Source organism: Sebastes umbrosus, chromosome 19 (genome assembly GCF_015220745.1).
Source record: "Sebastes umbrosus isolate fSebUmb1 chromosome 19, fSebUmb1.pri, whole genome shotgun sequence".
Taxonomy (NCBI): domain Eukaryota; kingdom Metazoa; phylum Chordata; class Actinopteri; order Perciformes; family Sebastidae; genus Sebastes; species Sebastes umbrosus.
This window is the reverse complement of record NC_051287.1, coordinates 19,796,513-19,802,723: the sequence shown is the minus strand read 5'-3', so window position 1 is coordinate 19,802,723 and position 6,211 is coordinate 19,796,513.

Below are 6,211 nucleotides of genomic sequence, written 5' to 3'. Positions count from 1 at the left end.
GAGTTTCATAAACCACAAAAACATAATTAAAAACATATATACATTTAATTCTGTTTATTCCATATTAATATCACATGTTTGTAAAATGGTTCCAACAAATTCTGTAGCAGTGATTTAATTTATGTTTCTTTAAAAAGCTCCATATAGTGCAATGAAAACACATCCACTCATGAACAGCAGGCCCAGAGACACGTTACAAAAAGGAAAGAAACAAAAACATTTGCTTCATGCGTCGCTGTTTGAGTATGTTTTATGTATTTAATGAAATGCAGATGTCGTAATCTCATTATTCTCTGTATCTGCACATGAAAAGGCTGCTGAAAAGCACCGCTGACATGTTGGGTTTCAGTGCAGGATACTTGCTGCTCTATGCAGTCAGATAACTGCAGAAGCACCACCGTCCCCCATTCCACACATTCCAGGATTTCCCAGCAAGCATTGCAAGCAAGCCTAAACAAGTCACGTTCTTTACTCAGGGAGAATTTCACACAGTCAAGTGACTGAGGTCTCCTTTTTTTGCCTTCCCTTCGGTGTGCAGTCACATAAATGCACTGAAACTACTACTACTGCTACTACTACTACTACTAATAAATATACTTTTTAAAGCCAAATATGATGAGACATTTAAACACCACAATCTTTCACCTAAAGCATTGTTTTGCCTAAAAGGTGTTTGCTTTATTCTGTTTTTACGTGTGTCCTTCTGCTGCAGCTTGTAACAGCAAAACTGGCCTGTGTGGTTAAACATTTCCACCCGGAGAGGTCTGCTGACAGTCATCAAAACAAACAAACCTCTTTACTCTCTTACTTTCTGGTTCAAACACGAGGCACACACACACACACACACACACACAGGAGCAGTGACACCTAATCTCAACACAGAAAGAAAGAAAAGACAGAGAAGAGAAGGCAAAAAGGCGAGGGGGAAGAGAGGGCCTTGCTCCCTACATTCCTCCCGAACCTCCCCTCCCCCCATCGACCTGCTACCACTGAGGATGCTCAAAAACACACATCAACCTCTCCCGCCCACTTTTCTTTTTTTTTCTTTTTTTCCATCTGCTTATTTTACCATCAGCACACTGATACACACTGTGACACAGTGTTTGGTGTGATGACAAAACAACACACAGGTAAAGAGAAAAAAAAAGAAAAAACAGAACTCCATTGAAAAAAACTGTGAACTCATAAAATCTAAAAAACTTGAAAATCCAGTTCAGATAATGGAAAGGTATTAAAATGCATTAGATATATATATATATATTTTATTTAAATCTGTCTTCACCTATTGATTTCCTTTTTCTGTTGGTCACTTTACATAATTAGCCACATGTTTCATGTGGTGTAAATTAAAAAAGGTGGCTTCCCAATCAATGCACCATCACACAAGATGGACAGAAATCAATGTTTGGAAAAGATTGTGTAATTTCTTCCTGTAAAATGCAGTTTGCACTTACTTTAAATTTTAGGTCACAAGGGCTTGTCAATGTATATAAGCTCTCTTCTGTAAATACAGAACTGGGTAAACAGTTTAGTTTTTTTTTTGCTCTGCGCCACCACCTGCCATTAGTCATCAGCTCCACTTCTACACAAACTCGTTTGAAACGAGCCCTTTAGCACCAGTTTAAAGTGTGAGCTGGGGCCAAATGCTATGACAATACTATTGCACTGCTAGAATGGATGGTACAGTAGTGCAACATTGTCAAAGCAGCTGACCTCAGCATGTGTCAGCACGTGGACATGGGGACAGCCATTCCTCACTGCCAAACTCCCAATTACATTTAAATAAGCAACAATGCTGTTTGCCTGCATGGATCGACTGTTGGGTGTTGATACAAAAAGAAAGAAAGAAAGAAAAAGGCAGGTATTGAGCTGAAATTTCGAATTTAGCTTATTTCTTTGGTGTTGAAGTGATAATGGCTGTTGAGTGTGGGATAAAAAGGAAATTATTTGACTTTTTTTTATCTACAAAATAAAGCAGAGGGGAGATTATTATTATTTTTTAAACCTTATGATGCTAATAAGTAGAAACACTCACCTATAATCACATTAAATGACACCCTAATGTGTAGGTTAAGAGTTAAGGCAGTAAAGGGAGGTGTGTGTCTCTGTTTCATCAGCCAATGCCCTTTTAATATTGCACTGCTCATCTCAATGTCCAGTAGTGCAACAGAAAAAGGGCAGTGGACAACAACATGGACACCATCAGACTCCACTGCACATCCACCCTTTTCTCCACAAAAAAAAAAAAAATCACATAAATTATCCTAATTATAAACTCATGTACTTTTATTTTGAAGAAAGTTAAACTGGATTTTTAAGTTTGCAAACTTGTAGTTTTTTACTGCACAAAAATCAGCCCCATCAAGGTGAATTATTTTTAGCCCTTAATTCTGTGAGGCAGAGAGGATATTACAGTTTAACAATCTAACTTTTCAGAGGCGGAGTTAGACTTCCTAAATTAAGCAGCATTGGTTATTCTCTCCCTGGGAGAATGGGTATTTCCCAGCATGTGGGCCCATACTATTCTCTCCAGTGAATGACATGCATTCTAATTTTGGGGGGAGAAATGGGAGGTTGGAGACCAAGAGGAGGAAGAGGAGGAGGAGGAGGGAGGTGGGGGGCACACTCCCAAAAGCTTTCAGAGAACTACACACTTTAAACTATCAAATACAGTTTTTTATCATTTCATTATTAGAATTATTCCCTAAGAATCATCTTTGAGAATAAACACAGAAGCAGGCCTCGACGAAATAAAGTATTTCTTCAACAAAAAACAGAAAAAAAAAACTTTATAAAAAGTTTACAGTGAAATTATACTTAACAATTAACTTGCAACAGCGCCGAAAAAATAAAATAAAAGCAAAGTAAAGGTCCTGCAAGTTTGCACAATCAACGCGTTGTTACACAACATACAGAATCTATACCATGAGAGAGAGAGAGAGAGAGAGAGAGAGAGAGAGAGAAAGAGGAAACCTCTAGAAACACCATGCAGCTTCCTCGTGTCTCATCCACCTTCATTATTCCTATAAATAAAAAAACACACAACAAGGTGTTCTTGGTTATTTACCTGTTCTGTTCTTGTATGAAAGCTTTACGTTTTTTCTCCGCCATACATCTGTCTGAGTGTGTGTGAGCGGCCTATACAACGCCTCCTTCACTTCACGCTCGGATCTGCTCTGTTCTGCAAAGCTGCCAGCTCACAAGCCTCCACAGCACAGCACAATACTGACGACTTGTTAGATTGCACAACAGCCTATAGGCTGCACACACACACGCACACACACACACACACGCCAGCACCCAGAGACTCATTACACTATACGATAAAAAGGAAGGCGCAGGACGCGTCTATGTGTCCACAAGGCGTTCAAATCAAGTTTTGAAGCGAGCTTTCCAGATGCGCAGCGCGTGGGATTTGACTCCTAACTCCTCATCGCCTTTAAGTCTTAGAAATAAACACTCAATCTTCGCATCTCGACCTTTTGCAACTTCCAAGTTTGCACCGAGCTCCCTGACAATTTACGCACAAAAAAGAATCGGCTACAACTCAACAGTGGACACCCTCCCCCCCCCCCCAACCCCCCTTCATCCTCCTCCTTCATCCTCCTCCTCCTCCTCCTCCTCCTCTCTCTGCACAACCACCTCCTCCTCCAAAAAGCATGAATAGTATCTAAGCCAAGGGAGGGACAATCCGTTATAGGCAAAAAAGGAGAAAAAAAGTTGTCCATAAAACAAAGAAAACCCTCTCCACAAACCTCCTCCTCTTCCTCGCAGCTCCTCGTGGATTCTCACCGTCGTCTCCTAGAATAAAAAAGGCTGCGAGCGACTCGAGAGCAAAATGCGCGCAGCTCGAGGAGTCAAAGGAAGGAGGTGGAGAAAAAATGGCAAGTCTTCATGCACAAGCACACGGCCTCGCAGATCCGGACTCCATCTTTGACTACTTGACATTCAGAGCCTTTGCCGGAGCAGAATTCCTCGTTTTGCATGCCCTCCTCTGATTGGCCTCTTCCTGCGCTAGTCTTTGCTATGTGACGCGTCATTGGTTCGGTTTCTCCGTGTTCAACATTCTCCAGGCGCGCTCCTGATTGGCTGCTGCGCAAAGACGCGTCAGAGCGCACACAACGAATACCTGATTAAACTGTGTGTCCCATTCACAAAAAAATCTCATCATCTCTCTCTCTCTCTCTCTCTCTCTCTGATACTCGATCACTAATTATTTTATTTACTTTTTTTGGCGCTAAAAAAAAAAAGCTTTTGTGAAGCGGATACAAAGCGGATTATAATTAGCCTTTAATTGGCCTCTGGAGAGAACAGTAATGCCTGTTCATTAGCTCAAATACGGGACTAAACCCGGCTTATCTTCTCATGCAGGCAGCGCGGATCAGGCCTATAATATTGATCGATTCAAAAGAGTATTTAAATATGAATTTGGACACATTACGCACCATTTGGCGCTTAATTCCGATCTATATGCCTCTAATTGGGCATTATAAATGAACTTTATGGGAATAATAATTAAACTCAAGTACGAAAAAATAGGAAATGATTGTAAAAGTTGGAGCAGTTTGTAATATGATAATGGTTTTGTGATGGATCAATGGCCGGATCCGATCACACGGTGCTGGAGGCGGACACTTTGATTGACGCACAGAGAGGAGTAGCCGGCTGTGAAATTTGGCATTCCTGGCCAGAGGAGCTGAAATAATGGCATTATCCAGTGGGAGAGGGCCCACTTTTTACTCCCCTTCACACCCACCCGACTCCAGCAGCCCACTCAGAAGGGATCTGATTGTGCAGCCAGTCGGCAAAAAAAATGTTTGATGTATGTAAAGGAGGGGCATGATGGAGCAGTGATGTGATGATGCCCTCCCTTCTGCCTCAAATAGACTCTCCTCAATCTGGACTGTCAAAGGGTTTGACACTAGAGTGAGGTTCACTTCTGAAACTGACATTTTTTTTTTTTTAAATTTTGGTTTAATTATATCTTCTATTTTCATATTGTCCAATTTTCTTTTGCTAAATCATAATAAAATAATAAAAACAGACAGAAAAGGGGATTCCTGCTTTAAGTGAGGTTCACTTCTTAAACTGACATTCTTTTTTTAAATTTTGGTGTAATTATATCTTCTGTTTTGTCAAATTCTCTTTTGCTAAATCATAAACTAATAAAAAACAGACAGAAAAAGGGGATTCCTGCTTTAAGTGGCTAAATGATAAGTTAATTTAATTAATCTGAAATACACATCATGAACATTTAAAGACACTGATTCTAATTATTTATGTCCCTCACATTATGTGAAAATAAAAAGCTAATTATAGGTGTAATTTCTGAGACAAAAACAATTTCAGTATTAAAATAAATGAACTGATTTAGTATTGGCTCACAGATAAGACATTTGCCTTCATAGAAAATAAAAATGAATCATTATCTACTAGAAAAGAATTCCCAGTGTCCTCATAAACCTTCAAAAATGTTTTGGCATGATGGATCCGGTGAAGGTTTGGAGTTTGGAGCAGTGATGTGATGATGACCCCCTTCATGCCTCAAATAGCCTCTCCTCAATCTGGACTATCAGGGTTTGACATTAAAGTGAGGTTCACTTCTGAAACTGATTTTTATTTTTTAAATTTGGTCTAATTATATCTTCTGTTGTGTCAAATTTTCTTTTGCTAAATCATAAACTAATAAAAAACAGACATAAAAGGGGATTCCTGCTTTAAATTGCCTAAATAATAAGTTAATTTAATGAATCTGAAACACACACCATGAACATTTAAAGACGCTGATTATTATCATTATTTATCTCCCTCACATTATGTGGAAATAAAAAAAGCTAATTATATGTGAGCCCATTATATGAGGTTAATTTAAGCTTTTAAGAGTATTTATTGCTAATGCTTATTTTCTATCTTATTTATTCTTATGCTATTCTTAATCTTGTTGTGTGCTTGTTCTATCTTTTGCTACTGTAACTCAGGAATTTCCCCTCAGGATTTAATAAAGTACCTATCTACCTACCTAATTTCTGAGACAAAAACAATTTCAAAAAGTATTAAAATAAATGAAGTGATTTAGTATTGGCTCATAGATTAGACATTTGCTTTCATAGAAAAATAAAAATGAATCATTATCTATTAGAAAATAATGTCCTCATAAACCTTCAAAAATGTTTATTAAAAAAGTTTAGTTGCTTTTCCCTTCAACAACACA